A 19,441-nucleotide genomic window follows, 5' to 3' on the forward strand; every position below is an offset into this window, starting at 1 on the left:
ACTTGACAGTAAGATTTCCATGCAGACTGAGGGCCCTGTGCTCATGCACCTGGGAGTGAAGACATTTCTTGGTCCGAACTCACCCGCAGTAAAGTAAGCTGATCAGAGGTCTCCTTGGAGCCAGGAAGCTACTAAAAAATGTGTTCAGGATCTGAATTCCCCTTGACTGCAGTGCGTTTCCACAACAAAAATGACAGAAGCAATTTATCCCAGATAGAGTGGTTTCTTCAACAGGCCACGTATGAGTCCTGCAGGTTAATGCTCAGCTTGCGTGCTTTACTGATTGCCACAAATACTGCTTTTAAATCAAATTGTCACTTTTTATTCAGGGATATGTTTCTCCTACATGTGCTTCGGAAGAGCATGCCTAACAGCTTGTATCCATTTGTTGTGAAGAGCCTCCTGGCCGATCCAAAATGATTAGGCTATGTCTGCATATCTAATAGGGGTTTTGGGACCTTGCAGCTGGGATTAGCCAGTGCAAATGTTTCCCATTAGCTCCCTGCATTCCCCTAAATTGTGATTCAGCAAGAGAATCAGTGGAAAGCTGAACTTGAGGCATGTGAGATGTTTCTTTGAAGTTACTCGTGCTTAAAGTTAGGCATGATCTGAGTTGGCTTGCTAAGCTGAGGCCCTGAAGAGCCTACTGTGCTAACACAGTGTAAGTGTAGTCTTTTCCTCTTATGCATTGTCTGGAGTGATGTTAGTTTCATAAGCAGTCTGCTCAGTAAACTATTCCATAGTATTGAGGGAAAGTTTTAACTATTCAGTGGCTTTCTACCAGCAAGCTCAACTACTCTAGAAAGCCCATAGCAATGCCTAAGCTCTCTGGGCCTCTAAGGCCTCTTCCTTCCTTATTTTCTTCAGCATGTTTCTTTCCTAAGGCAAGTGAAAAAACAGTATCTTAAAATAGTACCTTAAAAAGGTGGGAAATTAAGTAGATCGTATCATCTTGATCCCTTTATCTCACTTAATTAAGGAGAAGTTTGCCAATAGTGATCTGGTATTTCCTAAAACAAGCATACATGAAGAACACTTTGAGCAACTTCAAAAGAATTTTCAGGCCAGATCAGGAAAAGATAAAACCAGAAGTGGAAACTTCTAATACACTTTATAGCTCATTACTGACAGGAAGTACATTGTTGCATAGGATACTAATGAATTCTGCAGGATGAGGTTTCCAAAAGAAAAAAAAAAATGGCACCTTCTGTATCTTAGAGGAAAGGTCTCAGGGCTTTTGTAGTTACGATAGATACGTAGTAGATGTGTATGGTCATATCACCTGGGAAGAGTCTACCTCTGGGAAAAGGCTTTTTAAAGTTTTTAAGTGTGTACACTATTGAATTTCTGTAGCAACTTCCTGGTCTAGCTGCGAAAAGTGATAAAGGGAATGGTAAAAGTCTATCTTGTTTTCAGTTGCTCTGTTCTACACCCTAGAAGGCAGAAATACTGCACTGCGTCTATCTAGCTGCAGGGAGAACAGCAGGAACACATCTGAATGACTAAGGATGAACACAATAAAGTTGGTGCTGATGTTCTCAATCAGGTAGTGAGGCTAGCAAAAAGGATAGCAAAATGGATACTCAGATTTAGCAGTGGCACTTGTCTGGAAAATGAATATTTGACGGACTCTTAATTAACTCAGCTGAAGAAGTAATCCTAAAATCCTGGTTTTGGACAAGGGCCTGAATCTGAAGCTACTGAATTTACTGTTAGTGAGTTAATGCTCTTAGAAGTGTTGTGAAACAGGAATATTTCATATCTGTAAAGCACCCAGAGATCCTACAGGTGACAAGTAATAGTTTTCTACTGTTTAAAGAGTTCCCTGGTGTAAGCAGGCCCCTCGGTAGTGACTGGAGAGCTGAGGGGTTGTGCCCCAGGCTCAGCTCATGGTTTCAAGTCCAGACGTGCTGTCCCCAGGTTAGCACCAGCTGGCGTTGGGTGCACCTCTGTCATGTGCAGCGTGTTGCGCACAGGCCAGTTACCTTGCTGTGCTCCACCATGGGGATACGTCCACCTGCCAGCTCTTGTATTTCACTCAGATTGTAAGGATAGCTTTGCTGTATGTATGAACATATTTTAGGCAGTAAGGCGTTTCCATCAGGACTGAAGCACACAGGTAATGAAGCTTGAACATTTTTTTCTTATGTACAGGCCAGATATTTAAATATTGGGTTAGTTCTTTGTATCTTTAGGCACCCAGTTACTTCCAAACTTGTGGTCACTGGAAGTCTGTCTTACTGAAAATCAAGAGGCATTTGCCCTTGTGAAAGTTTCTACTCATGCTTGAAAGTGAGATTTGGACTCCTAAGTCACAAAGATGCTTTTGCAAATGTTGTATCTGTCTTTCTGCTTCTCTATAAATCAACCTGCTTGGCCTGAACTGAGTGTTTAAATAATAAACAGCTGAAGGACAGTCTGATTGCTTCTTTCTGTTTCCCTTATGGAGCGCTTGGGGTCACATGGCATCTGCTCTGACCTTAAGGACCTGCTTTCTGGAGGCTTTTTTACGATGCTGGCAAACCCCACATTTTAACTAGCCTTTAAATAAGCCAGTCAGTGGTAACTATTCAGGACAGGGATTAGAAGAGTATTCTTACTGGGATACAAGATGGCTCTGTCCATGTGCTGGCCAGGGATGAAGGGCTGGAAAACTGTGTGGTGGAAGAGACTATTAATGTGATTTTCCACAACTTTCCTTGCAGCTGCATTTTTGAGGAGAGAGAGAGAGATGGCTAGGCTTGCAGTAACATGTTGTGCCGTCATAAATGCTACAGCCACCATCTGTTTCCAGCCCACGACTTGAAAGAAAACTGAGCAGTAATCTCATAATTCACATGAGCATTTTACACTTGTGAACCCTTCCCAACCTTTGTCTAATAATGAGGGGAGTGCATGGTGCTAAGGTTTGTATTTTTCCTGCACGTATTAGTGTTTATTTGTATGTCTCTTTCTGTTGGTTTTGGGTTTTTTTGTTTTTTTTTTTATTACGGGCCCATAAAAAAAATTTCTCTGGGAGGAAAATCAGACCAGTTCCATGGTCAAAAGAAACATAATAAAGGCAAAATCCCAATTCCATTGACCTTGCTGGCAAAATTCTCCAGGAGGAGGTGCATTTAACATTCCTCACTGTGTCTGTCTTGGTTACTTGTTGATTAAGAGAAAGGAAGACATTAGAAAGTGAAGAGGCAGGTTGCTGAACTGCCCTTTCCCTGCAGAAATAGAGCTGCTAGAATAGCTGGACATGTGCATTTTAAAACCACACCATCAGATAGGATGGTAATGGTAGGTTGGATTTTAATGAAAACAAATTCTTCTGCTAATCTTCGCTTCGGGCTGGCCCTTCTGGGATTAAGGATACCACCTGCTGTGCCAAAGACATGCTCAGGTTCGAGGCTGCTGGTGGGTGGGAGGAACACTAACGTCTGAGAGTGACTCTGGTGAGCGATGGATCGCAGTCTGTCCTGTTGCAGTGCCCTCAGGGAAGGCAAAGAGTTGAGATCATTTAGTTGATGGAAATACTGCTCCCCTCCAGCCTGCAAAGCAAGGCTACCGTCATTAAGGATTTCTTTTTGACTGTTCTGCAAAACCAAGGGCTGCTGTTTCTCTGGGCCTCCTCTCGTCTTTGGACCCAATTTGCACGCCTCTTCCTAGCACAGCCGAACTGGCTGAATGAACTCCTGCTTTCCTCTGGCCTTAGAAACAGTGACTTTCATCATCTCGACCAGACTGCAGGGCAGTTTAAGGATGAAAGGGCTTCTCATTTCATATATCCCACTGCTGCTAGAACTATAAATCCTTGATGGACTGAGTTTATAGCAAACTGCTACTGCAAGCAAGTGAAATTTATTTTGTGTTGTCATATGTATGGTCAAACTGTCCAAGAATTTGCTGAACAAAGAACTGAGCTGCTGATGGGCAACCCATTCAATCTCTTCTCATTTTATTTAAAAATAATAAATAACTATCAATCAAAGGAACTTATTTTGACATGTGCTACCTGTTGGGTGATCCTCAGTATCTCCAAGATGTGTCTGTAAGTGGAAGAAAGCTGCCAGCTGTTGCCAGGTCCAGCAGACATGACATGAAGTTCCACCAAGAAAAGGTTTGTGGCCTCACTAGGGGGGAGGTTAAACGCCACCTCCTTTTTTAGCACTGTTTGCTGTTCTGAATGTGCTTGGTCAGGTGGCAAGCGTGCACAGAGGCCACATCCAGCCACGTAGACGTCTGCTTGAATCAGTGACAAAGCTTCATTGACCTGTATATGGCAGTGGTCCTTCTGTCTTGCACTTTGATCAAAGATGGATTGTTGGTGGATCTCTGGGGTCTAGAAAGCCAGCTTGTGTCTATTTTGGTGCCTTGTGATGTAGATGAGCTAAAAAGGAGATAGTAGAAACTCTGCAAACTGATGGGGTCTGAATCACATATATTTCTGTATCATTCTATTACAGAGCGAACAAGCCTGAAAAGTTACCTTATTTTTATTTTTTCCCCAGCCTAATTAATTATAGCTGGGGGTGCTGGGAGCTGTCGTATTAAACCTTTCCCCACTTCTCCTGTCGTCCTGCCAGATTCAATCTGCAGCCTCCCACCCCCTCGTCTGTAGTTTACGGCCACATCTGGAGTGTCTGCCCTGCACACGTGCTGGTAGGAGCCTTCTCCCCACTGCTGCACACGTCATGGCCTTTGGTGTCCGAGATGTTATAAGCATCTTTCCCAATGCTTGTTTTTGCGTGAGAGGGAGAGAGAAAGGGGGCACGGGAAGGGCAATGGCAGGGAAGGCCTCTGACATGAAATTCCCAGGAATAGGATTTGCACATTTTATGACCGTTCAGATGGAAATGCAATGGAGCTGAATTATTACTCCTTAATCCTGCTTTCTCACTTTCCTCCCAGTAGCCTCCTCCCCTCGAGCTTAGGTAATACAGAAGCTTATAAACAAATCCCATTGCGTGAAAAATAGCAAAGGGGGAAAAAAAAAGGACCTGGGTTAGGGCTGTGATGGATAGACAGGTGGAAGGCAGGCACCAGAAGGGAGGATGAATGGCAAAAGCCTTTGATGGAAACACTAAAGAGCTATTGAAAATCTAAGGGGTGGGGGGAGGGAGGAGAAAGAATAGCAGGAGGAGGGAAAGCAAGGCAGCCGTGCCCCCCTTCCCCCCCCGCCCTCTTTCTCAGGATGTTGAAAGTATTTGTCCTTCGTTACAAAATGATTGAACTGCCGCCAGGCCAGGCCACCCTTCCAGCCATTGCACTGGGAAACTGGCACTTCTGAAAGCCTCGTTGCCTCTCAAATTTTATAGCTTTCCCTTTTTGTGGGAGTTTTTGTGTTGTGCTACTTGCAGAATTGTTTTCAGATTTGCTGCGTATCAAAGAAACTATATTTTGTTGCTCTGGCAAACACAGAATCCAGGTAATGAAAGGAAGAATTACAAAATAAAGGCCCATTTTTATCAGAATACCCAGCTGTCTGCCTTTTATTGAGTCAGAATTTCATGCACTTGGTATTCACTACGTTGCATTAATATTCCTTTGGTTTATCTCTAGCGTTTTTTGCAGGAGGAATTTCATCCTGTAAATAAAGCTTCTACTCTACTGATGTCTCTGTGTGCACAAAAGCAGTGCCTGTTCTTCACAGTCGGAGTAGTGAGGCTGATCCCGTTATATCATAATTAAAATGGTTTTTGCATCAGGTGAATGCAGACAACAGTGGGAAAAGATAATCTTTCACCTTTTCAGAATGGTCCCTGAAGTTCTACAATGTCTTTTTCCTGCAAGATCTACAGATGGGAAAAACTGTTGAAGATATGCATACGAGACTTATTGCTGCCAGAGGCTGTATTTATATCATGTGTTTATGTGTGTATGTATTTATATAAGCTTGATGCCTGGGGAGGACTGAAGCCGTGTGTATTCTCAAGAATTAGATCTGGGTGTCTGTAGATGCATCCTCCACCCAGGCTCTCTTGCTAACCAGGGGAGGTCCCAGGGCCGTGGTGTCTACCCGATGCCACTCATGTGCCATCGCTGTCGGAGGCCGATGAGCTTGATGTGTCCTGGGCAGGCGGGGTGAGCAGGCTCCTGGCTGTCCCCTGGGCAAGTACCTGCTCTGTGTGCACGTCCCCCCTTCCCATCAGCTGCATCGCCCTCGACACAGCCCCAAGGGCGCTCCTCCGAGTAAACAGTGTGGACAGTCAGCTGTCCATTGCCTCCAAGATTAGATCCTGGGATTAGGTCTCTGATGGGCTGGGTGTGCCGTATAATTAAAATAGGCCTAGGAGAGCAGAGGCAATATGCAACCCCTACACAGCTGAATGCTGGGGGGGGCTCTGCTTGCTTACAGACCGACTGCAGCTGAAAGTGAATCTTTCCACTAACATGACTTTGCAATCGCACTTTCCACCTAGACATCTCCAGTGCCTGGGTACATGTTTGCAATGCCCTGAGAGAGGTAACACTGCCTTTATCCCCACTTCCAAAAGATGAGTAAGGATAAGTGATTTGCTCAAGGTTAGATGGGGAGTCACTGGAGATGGTGCTTCAATCTCCTGCCTTCAGAGGAATTTGCTGCAGTGACCAAAGCAAACAACCCCTGCTGTTACAGAGCCGGACCGTGGTGTGTCATTCACACTTTGTATCTGAGATGCTGTGTCTGGGAAGGTATCGCTGTCCTTGCGAACTAACTTTTAGTTCTTGAGCGTGGGTGAACACTTGTCATCGTGCCAGGATGACACAAAGTCTAGAAATTATGATGGCAATTCAGGTCATGGTATAACGGGGGAAAAATGCTGCCTCAGAAGTGTCCCCGTCTAGTGTCACTGCTAGTGATTATTTGAGCTGCAGGACATGGCTGTGGCAAAGATCAGGTTGTAGCTGATATGAATCATGCCTTAAATAACACTTTCCTTCTTACATTGTGAAAATTGCAGAGGTATGGGAAGTGAGGGAAAATGGGATCTCCCTGGAGGTTAAAGATTTTCCTTTAATCAGCTTTCATAATGTTAATTAAACGTTTGGAACAATGGCTCGGTCCTGGGATCCGCCCGCTCTTGCATAACTATCTCACAATGCCGTTTTCACTTTCATGTTTATTTGCCAGCATGATTCAAAGCGAGAGCTGAGCAAGACTCCTGCACCAAGGAGCTACTTGGCTTTTGGAAAAACTCAGCTCCCTCTTCTAGGGAGAGTGAAGACCCAAACTCTCCCCTCCTGAGAATGAACAGCCTAGAGGGATCACAGCACTTTGTCTGTCATCATTACCTCATCTGCAAATGGGGCTAATAAAAACTTACTGGTATTTTGAGACTGGTACATACAAATATATACCCACCCATATGGAGAAATGGGTGTGTTTATAGAGATCAGTACATGGATAGATATATTCCAGGTAGGTAAGATATATTACAGTGCCACTTGTTCCCTGAATTTTTCACTCTTTCTGTAGTGTAGCTGTTATGTGCCCATGGGAGCCATCCCTTCTGGTCCTTTGAGCAAGGGGCTTAGTATAACCCAGGCTTGTAACATACGCACATGGAGAGCTCAGGGAAAGAGAAAATTTGGGGAATGGTTCACAGGCAGGGGATGACAATTATTACCCCAGGGACCACACACCACAGGAGCAGGAGCTGTGCCGGGCATATTTCCACAGCCCAGGAGGACCTCTTGGTGCCAGGCTGGCGTGTCTCTTCTGGTGGTCTGAGATGTGTCGGCATGTCCCAGGTCTAGTGATGATGTGCTCAGAGCACCCACCAGGCACACGCGTGCAGGGGGGTGCACAGGCTACAGAGCCACAGCCTGGCCACCTTTGATCTTCAAGTTAGAAAACAAAGGTATTAAAACTTATAAATATCAGCCACTATCAGGAAAAAAAAAAAAAGAACCTATTATATTTTAGGTCAAAGTGTTATCTAGCCCAAGATTTTTAAATATGTGCAAAATGCAGTTTCTCCAGAAGGACCATTAATCAGCTGCTAGGAGAACTGCCTTTTTTAAGCTGCAAAGATGAAAACAAAAAGCTGTGAGTGCCAGGGCAGCTCCATTTTCCAATTGTACGGATGGCGGGTCTCAGTGCAGGAGGGCACCTATATCCATGCAGGCTCTTGCTTCCCTAGCAACATGTTAACATCTTTGCAAAAGCTGTTTAAATATGCCGAGCCGCTTGCCACGCAAGCTCTACATGGCAGTTTCCCTGTTGACACATGCTTTTGTCTGCTTAGAGGAGGTGCTCTGTAAACATAAATGTTAGATGGTTTTCATGTTACTTATTTCTGATTCATTGGTTCTAAATTAGTAGCTCAGAGGCACATACCTTTCATACAGGCAGGGAAGGGATTGCCTCTCTTCTCCCCACCTTTGGAAACTTTGACCTGCTAAGATCACAAACTGTAGGAAATCTCAGAGGCGAAGTCCCAGGTACTGCCAGCAGTAAAAGCCTGGAGTAAACAGATTAGGTGTGTTTGAAAGGGAGCTTGGACTATCTGGCTCAGTTTCCATATACCACAGGCAAGATTAATTTCAAGACTGATTTTGATAGTGTGAAGCCTTCTTCCTTAATACAGGAATTGGCTGTGTAATTAATATATAGACTTTTAATTTTTTTTCTGTTTGGCAGTGTGAAACATGAGGAATCGAAACTACTTCTCCACACCCCTTTGATTAGCACAGGAGTGGCAGGAGGAGATTTTTCTCTCCTGGTCATTCTGAGCAACCTTTGAGCCCAACTTTTCCACCCTGTTCCCATTAAGAAGGCGCAGAGGCCATGCGAGTGAGCCCCCAGCCAGCTGGGAGACGTCAGCTGCCTTCAAAGCCTCTGCCAGCCCTTCTGTGATAAATCATGGTGAGGTGTGTAATGCGTGTGGTATCAGCCCCATATCCCACACAGTTCCTGTCCCAGCAGAGATTAATTATTTTTTAAAAATTGGAGTACAACAGGGAAAAACCATTTCTGGAACTTTTAAGTCACTTTACGGAGCAGTCAGGCTATTGGGGCTGGGTCTTACTTTAACTGAGAGCTGCTGGCTGTAGGTTTTACCACCCTTTTGCAGGAGTGGGGTGGCAAAGCCCTGAAAGCTGAGCTGTTCCCTCCTGGATCCTCCCTTGCAGATGGCAAAGGACATTGTTAATTTATACATGAAAAAAATGCAGAATCCTGTCTGCACATTTTGGGCTGAGACAAATGAAAATTTTGTTGTCAGTCTGGCTTGGCATCACCTTTCCAATTCTCTTTTGTTTTCTCTCCCCTTGAATCATCTCTCCATTTCACTTCTCTTTTGTTTGTTCCATAATTGCTGGCTTAACCTGGAGGCACGAGGCTTCCTTGTGGAAACATCACCACGCTGTCAGTCAGCGAAGGAGAGGTGGTACAGCTGGTACAGTCCTTCCTCCCTCTCAGGAGTGAATGAATCATCCCTTGAATATGCAATATCATCCAGGACAGGAGCCAGGATCCTCAACAGGCACATGAATTCCAGCATCTCTGGAAACATTATTTCCACATTTTGGGCAGACTAAGAGACAGTAAGTAAATAAGCAAGCTGTGGCATTTGCAATCTCTGTAGTTTTATTTAAAGTGACTGCCTGTGCTCTAGATGCTTGTGTGGGTATTAAAAATACAAAGAGCATGTATCCTTGATCTGATACTGCCCAAGGCAGCTTCACGGTATGGCCCATTTAATGCCATTGAGCAGTCCATTGAACAATTAAGAACCCACCAGAAACAGTAACTGCCTGCTTTCTTCCTGAAAACTCGCACGAACCAACGCATCCCAAACCCTCTCTGTCCCTGGCCTCTATATTTCTCCATTGAAACAGTGTCAGTGCTGTCTTTCAGTCCTGCGTGGAGATGTTTCACATCACCCTTGCACAGGAGCAGCAAATGGCACGTGGACTCCTTCCCTCAGCCAGGTTCTTCTTTGAAAGTGTTTCCCCTCCAAGGAAAGGTCAATTTCCTATGGTTGCTCCTGGGCTGTGGGTGGGACATAGCTGGGGAATCAGGGAAGCTTCACTGCGCCATCAGGTAGTCCATGGTACAGCATTTTAAAACATCAACCGCTTTTCCTTAGCTCTCGTGTGCTGTCCTCATGAATTCGATAAAACTGCTCCTGAATGAATATACAATTAGATTTCACTGTTGAATGTGTGAGAAATACAATGGGAGAGGAACACTGATCTGATCGGCAGAGAAATGCTGCTCAGGAGGGCTACAATGCTGTTTACTCTGTTATTAATACCAATAGCTAGGACTTTTTTTGCTTTCTTTTTGTGCCAAGGTTATAGCTACACGTTAACCTTCATCAGTCCTTCTGATGATAATGGTGAAAGTGAAATACCATTAAAATTATCTTCCTATATGTTTAAACCACTCTGGCCCTTTTCCAGGCAGTATTTGTGCCCCTGTTTATGCCGCAGACCCTGGTGACCCTAGAATACTTTTATTTACAGCAGCATAGGCATCATTTCCATGGCAACATGCTTTTCAAGCTGCAGATTGAGGATTGCAATTTCCTAAGCAATAGAAGAAGCAATGGTGGATTTTTTTTCCTAATCAGCTAGTAGCAACTTTCATGTGCAAAATGATCGGCCATGACAAATCATTTGAAAGCTATGTTATAATCAAAGCAATTTTAAAGCTCAGCATGGTTACCCTAAAAATAAAAGACAGTTAGATCCAGTTGTTTAATGGAAATGAAGATCATGCAATGATATCCTCACTGCTACTCTAGTAAATTGGCTTCGACTTGCTCTGTGATGCAGCCTAATGACGAGCAGAGCAGTTTACTTCCCTAGAATGACACATTATTTACAGGAAGACTACTACATAATTATAATCCTATACAGTTTCGGACAATGCTTTCCCATATTGGAGGAGATGACAAAGCCTGTTTGAAAATGGTCCAAGATATCAACAAAGGAGTGTTATTAACAGATATGTTGGTTAGTGGCTCATGTGAAATTGCCCTTAGTGCTTTCTGCCTTCCGAGAGCATGGGGGTGGAGCTGATCCCCAAGATGGAAAAGCCACCTGTGAATGCACATATGCCAGCGAAGCCCTTCCCATTGCTGTGAACAGAAATACAGGACTAAGTCTGTGGGGAAGCATCGCTCAGCAGCGCCACAGTGTTGCTTCCCTCTCCAAAATCAATTTTCAGAAGTGGTTAAGTGGTGTCACTCCACAAATAGGGCAGCTGAGCTGCAGAAAGATGAAATGATGTGTCTGAGGTTGCCCCAGTTGACAGTCAGAGGTGCTCCCTGGAGTCCCAGGACACCACCCTGTCTACCAGAGGCCATGACCCATTTATCAGAGTAATGTGTGTGAAGGCTCGAGCTGTCCCCTGCTCAGCCAGCGTGGTGCCCAGCACTGCTGGGAGCATTGCTACTCACTGGAGGACAGTACTTCTCACAGCTGCCCTTCTCACCATCTCTCACTGGCAGAAAATTTGCATGAAAAATACCGCTTTAAGGAATTCAGAGAAAGGTGAGGGTTTTCTTTCATGTTAGATTGTCCTTGAGAGCAATGAAGTCTCACCTCATATCCAGGCAGGAGTTGATGCTGACCCAGCCAAGCCCAGAGAACTGCTACATACCCGAATGAATGGGCTTAGCAGAACTGACTCAAACCTCTCTGGATTACCAGTCACTCGTGTCCTATTTCTGAGTTAGACCTTAATGGTGAGGGTGTCACTATAGAATTATCAGGGATAAATTATGTAAGTCCTGCTAGAAAATATTTCAAAGAAAATAGGAGTTGCTGTTATTTTTTTACCCCAGAATTATTTAGGGTGACAGGTAAGAAATACTAAACTACATTCTGTTCATGGTAGAGGTACATTCCTACTTGATAAAAAACATATTCATACTGATTTGCTTTGGGCCTCCAATGTCTTTTTGGGCAAAACTTCCACTGGTTTTGAAAGCATTAGGACAGAAGAGGGGGCCTGGAGGCTTAGGGGACCCCCATGTCTTGAGAGGTATGGCTGGTCATTAGCTGTCCTGGGGGAAACTGAGTAAACTGTACTTTTAAACACCAGATTTTCCATACCAGAGACTGTTTCAATTAGCATTCTGGGTGTTAGATATTGGACCAAGCACGCTGCAGAGCTCAACGTCAAAAGCTTTCAGGACATCAAGAACTGCAAAAAGCCCTGGACTAGATGACCTTTAAAGGTCCCTTCCAACTCAACCCAAACCATTCTGTGATTCTATGATTCTATGGCTAAAGCCACTGCTCACTAATGTGTAAGGCCAGTCTTGGCACCCCAGCATCCTCCTCCCTTTGAACTTGGTTGTCAGACTTGATTTGGAGTCCGAGCACCTAGGTTGGGAAATCAGGGAAATCAGGGAATGACTAAATATATTCTGCCCTAGGGAAAGTGCTCACCCTCACACTGGCTGGTGGTGGAAGAGGAGGAAGGTTTTTCAGCCTGCTCTTATGGTTTCAGACTTGAACTTGGAACTGTTTGTTTTTGCCACGCCACCCCTTCCGCCCTAGTTAATAGTCAACTTTGAAACCCAGCTTTATGTCCCATGTGTTTGATTTACATTTCAAATGCAGGGCCAGCAGGGCAGGCTGTCTAAATCACTTGTCAGCACAAGGGAAGGAGGTGACACAGTGGGAGGAAAAAGTGAGACGCGGCTATGGCCCAGTATAAACGCTCAGGCAGCTGGGCAATGCTGTTACTGGGAGAGTCCCCAGCAAGTGACAACTGCTCACCTTGCTCAAAGGTTGAGGTCTAACCCAGGCAACACACAGGGACCAGCTTGTCTCCTTTGATTTACACTCCAACTCTACAACCCTGCATCCTGTTTTCCTTATCCGCTGCAGCTGTATGTGGAGGTGAAGGCTTGAAAAGACCTAGCAAGGGGAGTTTCTTTTGAAACCAAAAATAGCCTGTCATGATTTTTTTTTTGGTCAGCATGTCGCAATCTTAAATTTATCACCGATGTGTAGCTGAATTGACATACAGGAAACCCATCTAGTCGTGAGTCGGAGGGCACAGAGCAGAGCGAGTTCACTGGCCACTCTTGAAAACTGTCTGGCTGGAAATATCATTTTCAGCTGCTCTTTGATGAGGTAACATCAAGGAGCAAAGCGACTGCACACACCACACAGGCCAATGCCAAATGGTTTGCAGGGCCAGTCAATGCAGCATTGAGGAAAGGGGAAACATTTGCAAAATCAGTCAAAAATGAATTAGATGTGTTTTAAAGCAATTACTTTCCAGACTGTTTACTCTGAATGACACAAATATGATTGGCCCGTCCTTAGAGACCTCCACAGACTTGACCTGATGGATGTGGTGATGCCTAATCCTGCCCTTGCTGATGCTGCCTGGAGTTGCATGTGTGCTTGTTTCGACAGCTCATGAGCAGAGTCTTGCTGGCTGCCATGCACTGCCCTGATGCCTTTGTACATCAGGACGACCTCTTCCTTTCAGCTTTTTAAATTAAACACAAGATCCTCAGGCTGAAGAGGAAACAAGCCCTTGTGGAGATGGCAGGTGAAGGAGTCAGTGCGGAGCCACAAGCCCAGCACCATCAGGCCAGTGTGAGCATTGTGCCTCTCCAGCGAGCCTACACCCACCACAGCTTCCCAGATTTTACTGGAAATAGCTATGTCTGCTTCTTGTGAGCGTGTTAAAAACTACCTGCCAGGTTCAGCCGACATAAATCCCCATAAATTTATTCTCCAGTCTTATTCCTGGAGAACTGCTGCTTAATGCCCTGTTTCTTCATAACTGCAATTTCTCTCAGTTTATTTTAACGATGGTGTCTTGCTCTCAGTTTCACCACACACGTCCTCTATATTGCTAAAAAGGCACTGATGAACATGAGCTGTATTACCAGAAATCACATTCCTGTTCCTGTTCCTTGGCTCATTTCTTCCTCATTTCCCATTACCTTCCTATTTTAAGACTGCATGCATTACATACCTGTCAGCTAGATCCACTCAAATATTTATCCAGTAATTCAATCAGTGAATATCATGGTAGGTTGCTAACTACGTTGATGATTTTCTCCTCATTCACATAGCTTGGGTTGTGGCGTGTTAGGGAGCTGGAAGGCTGCAGGTTCATGGGGATGTGTGAATTCAATGAGGTTTATAAACTGTAAAGAATTTCTCCTTTTTCTTGCAGCCTTGAGGCCTGTGAGGTGCCTCAGCTGTGCGCTGCACTGAAGGGGAAGGGGAAAGCGCCGGAGATTGCCAGCACTTGGTCATCGATGTGACCCTGTGTCAGCCTCAGCTGTGGGCCAACGTCTGGCACATGCCAGGGAAAAAGCAAACAGAAGAGGAGCGGAGTCCACTAAAACAGAAAGTGAGGGATTTTAGCTTTAAATTTCAGAGGATACCCCCTTTTTTTCCCCCTCCTAATCCCCAACCTGTCTAAAGCCAGTCATTCAGGAGAGAGAAACTACAGCCATTCATAGGAAACTATTCCCCCAAAGAAAGCTCTTTCTTAAGCCAATGTCAGCTTCCAGGCTAGAACAACTTTAGGAGATACATCAAACCTCCAGACTATGCTCTTGAAGCCCACCGCAATCTGAGGCTGGAGCACTCCCAGCCAGAATGAGCTCCCCAGAGCCGGGCACCAAGGCTGAGCCCCCCAGAACCATCCTGCTGTGTGCCCCAGGGTTGATAAGCCCTAGGGTTTGGTGGTTTGGCCAGTTAGCCCTTTCCTCACCTCAAATCGGGGCCTCAAAGAAAGGGAGGATCGAGAAGTGACACCCTTTTATAGTGTGAGTAACAGCTCAGCAATATGTTCCCCTGGGGCAAGGTATGCTCCACACTCAGGGATTTCAAAAGAAGTTTAAAAAGAAAAAAAAAGAAGGAATGAGGAACTAACCCAACACACCCTGTAGGTAGGTTCTGGCTTCCCTGTAGGGAATTATAGTATAAACTTCCAAATAGTATCTGCTTAATGTGTTATAAACAGCTTTTCCTTTTTTTTATTCCTCCTTTCAAACCTGAAACCACTGCTTCTTTACCAGATAATGCTCTGCCTTGACAGGATGGGAGAGATGTTGTATATGTATAGACATAGATACTCTATCATCTATTTCCATTAATAGGTATTAAGAATAAGGATAGAAATGATAATCTCCCTCTGTTGCATCCTGTGCCCAGTCTCCAAGAATCCTGTTACTTAATGTTTGAAACATCCTTCGGAGGTAGATGAATATAATCGCCCCCCACTCATTCCTGGCTCTGGAAATGGCAGCGCACTTAGAGACGTGCTTCCCGCAAGCACTGGCTTTGGCTACAGCAATTCTGCACTTAACGTGCATATGCTTAAGGGCTTTGCTGGACTGGCTAAGCTAGTGTGCTTGATATCTTGCAGGATAGGGTAGGAAGGCAGAGAGAGATTAAGGATTTTATCATGTTCCCAGGAAAGTTCAGTACAGAGTTTCATTGATTTCTGTGGAAGAGAAGCCGTCCCTAAATAGTTTGCACAGCTGGGAAAGAAGCCAAGGAGATCCTAGTGTCCTGTCTTTTCCTCTAACCATTTGGCTACACTTCTCCTCGAAGAAATATGGGACATGGGGGAATTTACATTCTCTCGCAACCATGCAGGTTGCTCCAAAAAGAAGCAATATTCTTATATAGTAGCTAATACAAATCTATAATAATTGCATAATAATGTAACTAATCCTGCAGCAAACCCTGCAGAAAGACTACATTAAGTTTTAGGGCAAGGCTGGAGACTGTGCCTTTGGCAGTTTTAGCAAAACACTGCCAATACCTTGGCAGTTTTAGCAAAACAGCAGATAAGTGGAGATTGATACAACCTTGTCAGAAGTGTGGATTTTTCCCCCCCTGTAGTACCTGTACTTACTCGAAATTCCAGAGGTGATTGCATTTTACTTGGGTATGTCTTCTGCAGAAGTGGCACGAGCTGTATTAGGAAATAATTTCAAACTTATTGAAATTCAAAGCATTTTTAATATATCGGTAGCCTCAAACCGTTCTTGTTAGTTGCTGAAGTAATACTGCCTTCACTTCTCAAACAGCATTAGCTGATTTTAGCCCAGCTAGGAATATGAAAAAAATTCTAGGCTGGAACATCTCTTCTTAAGACTTTTGTAGATGCAGTCAGACTAGGTAGTTCAGTGTGCCCGGGTTTTCTCAAAGCTCTCTGAAAAAATTATAATAATAATTGAAGTATATTAGTTAGTCCTCAGGGATAGCTCCATTTTCCATGCATGTAACCTTTACTGCTTTGGGATGCAAGCTATTTGTTTTGGCAGCCTGAAACAGTCCGTAACCTCACCATGATAACCATTTTTAGTTTAGCCTGTAGATAATTTTTTTTCCTTTTTCAAATCCATCTGTCTTGAGAAGTCAAATTCTTGATTTTATCTTGTACCACCCACCCTCTTCACTTACAAAGGGGACCTCAGAACAATTCCTCGTCCTCTTGCCTTGCTCTTTGGTTTTCCCTTGCCTTATTCTCAAAGAGATTCATGTTTCTGTTTCACTCTGTCTGTGTTAAATACTTCTGTTCCTGAAATTTCTGGACTCTGAGGTAGGGAGGTTTACCTTACAACAACATCTGAAATACTTTTGTTGAATTTACAAGTTTTAAGAACAAGAAAAACAACACAGAAATCATCTTCTTGCCTGCCAGCTCTGAGATTTACATATAGGGTTTGGATTGTGAGTTATTCTGTTCTTTGGACTTAACAAAGCTGTTGATGATGGGTGCGTTCATGAGAAAAGAAATCAGCTCTTTCCCCCATCCATTTCTATTGCTTTCAGAGGAGAAAATAGCAAAAACATCTCTGCAAGAAAAATCATTCAGTCTAGCTGGCATGGTTTGCCATTCAGCAGGTTCATTCAGGCTATTTTCACGAGTTATTCTTTTTTCAGATGTCCAGCATCCAAATGCAGCAGATGTGGCTGTTTTCTGTCTTTGAAAAGAGAAAAGTAGCCACTTAGGCAAGGACAGTGGGACTGATGCAGAGCGTATGCAAAATGCAGAGTGAGACCTGAGCACCTGGTGAGAGCCCTCAGTAGATTTTGATCTTCACATCATCCTGGAGACAGTTGTGGGGAGGCTGTAATTAAATTATAGCAGAACATGGGGCTATTCCATGTTGCCCTAGGACCAACTTAGACCAGAATCTGCATAAGGTAGGAGGGACATAGGTCTGTCTTTGCCCTGTTCCTTTGGAGCGTGTCCCCCAGGAGCTACATAGCCTTTTGCACTGCATGCTCTCGGCAGCTGCCCAAGTGCAATTAGACCTGAGCAAACCCAGTGATGGGGGGAAGAATTATGTTGAAGAATTAATTGTTTTAGGAGTGCTGGGAAAGTGGCAGAGATTTGAGAGACACTGGAAAAAATGCCTCTGGTAAAACATGTTATTTTTTCACCAGTATTTTATGTGTAGGAACAAAATGATGTTGAGTGTTTCTTGCTTCCCATGGAGTGAAAAGCTGTTCCTTCAGGTTCATCCCAAATCATCTGTGTGACTAATTCCCTCTTGGAGTTAGAAGGGAGAGATGCATTGCCCTGTTATGCAGAGAATTAGCAGGGATTATTTGGTTTATCACAGTCAGCTTTCCTAGACTCCAGAGCTACTCTTACTCCTAGCCAGATGTTCAGAGGTGGGCCTGGCATCTGTGCGGGGCTTCACCAGACCCTCCGAGTTCTCACTGACGACTACCTGCAAAAATACTTTTCTATCTGCTTGGTTTATCATGGGGGCCGTATGAAACTGCCTCACAAGCTGGATTCAGCTACTTGGACTCCCACTTGGCCATCAGTGGTGGGTAGTCAGGGACTTTTCCGGGTTTTGAACCTCTGCCTCTTTGAGGGACTCATATAATTGCCCATTCCACTGACAATCAAGATTGCTCAACAAACTCTGCTGTTTTTTGGGAACCGATGTATTCTTCAGTAACATTAACAGGTTTACTCCCATGATTAGAAACAGATGAACGTTAGAATCATTAATATTGATAGACAAATAGTAATATATTTTATATTTTAATATTTCAAAATACAGATATTAACGAGTGAATTTCTAGTTAATTAGCATCAGGTTTCTTTAGTTATGGGCTTTGCTCAGTTGAAAAGCCTACTGCTTCTGGGAGTTATATTTGAAATAGGCTTGTAGGATCAAAACTTTTATTGTTTTCAACATCCCAGTGTGAGGAAATGTTGGACCAATCTCTCCTAGCCGTAGCTGGAAAGCATCCTGTGTCATTTGAGGGAGGGTTACTGCGTGAGGACAAATACTCCACATCTCAGGCTTCCCTGCGTGTCAGGGGAATGGTTCCCACCACATGCATAATGGCAGAGTGACAATTAGTCCAGGAAGAGTGGGTGAAAACTCTTGATCCTTGTCTTGGCTGCAGAGGCATCCAGCGTCAGAGGCAACCAGTGGCTGATTTCTGCACAGTGCAGCAGCTGGCTTTGGGGCTGCCCTCCCATTTCCTCAGTTTCCTACAGCCTGTTTTAGTGCCTGCCCCTCCACTCCTCTCTTGACTGTTTCTTTTCTCTTAGGGATAAGTATATTTTGCCCCTAATATTTAGGAATTACACCATTTTTATTTAAATCTGTCATTTTCTATCCCCATGGTTACTCCTAATTCAACACCACAAAGAATTTGCCTCCTTGATGATGTCTAGGAAATTTCTTTGTTTAAACCTGCTCTGCCAACCCAGTGATATAACCTAAGCTCTACGGTATCTGTTTCCTCGCACACAGGTGTCATTCCTCTGGATCTTTTCAGTTCTACTGCTAAACTGTATCCCATTTATTTTGGTTATCTAGAAATCCTCCCTTCCCCTCCAGACCAGTCCACCTTTCATCCTGACCATCTGGAAGACTGCTGTTAGGCAATGCTGTCTTGGTCTAATTTGTAAGAAATAATTGATTTATTACTGCTACATACCTTTCCCGATTTTCCTGGGCACGGCAGAAATAACAGGCTGTTCTAGTCTTAGAAAACTTCATATAAATTGCATTCACATACAACATATCTCAGCGATAAGGGGACCTGAGCTCAAAGGAAGCCGCATCATATCTTAGCTCTCTGGAGTTTTGAGGGGTTTATTTTAATAATATCCTGACTTTAGCATATACAGTCCACGGTATTTGCCAAGCTTAAAACAACAGCCACAGGAGGATCCTGTCGTACGTTTTGCAACCAGTTCTCACATCAACAGAGCACTGATCCTGCATGGAATTCATTCCACATTTTATTCATTATCTGAATGAGTTATCAAGACAGCTCTGCCTGGCTGGAGGTACCAACATAGCACAGACAGATTTTTTCCCACAGAACTCTCCGAAGCAATACTGTCAGCATAGCTATATTTAATGGGCTCTACCCATGCAGACAATCTCTCAGTGCAGAAGAAATAGTTTACAATCTCTGAAACCCTACACTCCTCTCTGCCACGGAGCAGGAAAAAGTAACATCTACCGTCATTCCTTTT

The 19,441-nt window shown here is 44.1% G+C and overlaps 1 protein-coding gene across 2 annotated transcripts in view; it reads left to right on the plus strand.

The window, feature by feature from the left end:
- Positions 1-19,441, plus strand: part of PDGFA (platelet derived growth factor subunit A) — a 53,323-nt gene that overhangs the window by 31,443 nt on the left and 2,439 nt on the right. Inside the window, exon 7 of one of the 2 annotated variants that reach the window (XM_074841105.1) lies at positions 2,706-5,449. The exons of the other annotated variant lie outside the window; for it this stretch is intronic. The gene's annotated coding sequence lies outside the window, so the exon portion shown is untranslated. Of the gene's footprint in view, positions 1-2,705; positions 5,450-19,441 lie in introns of those variants that run through there. 2 annotated transcript variants of the gene reach the window in all.

The sequence above is a fragment of the Strix aluco genome, chromosome 15 (assembly GCF_031877795.1).
Source record: "Strix aluco isolate bStrAlu1 chromosome 15, bStrAlu1.hap1, whole genome shotgun sequence".
Lineage (NCBI taxonomy): Eukaryota > Metazoa > Chordata > Aves > Strigiformes > Strigidae > Strix > Strix aluco.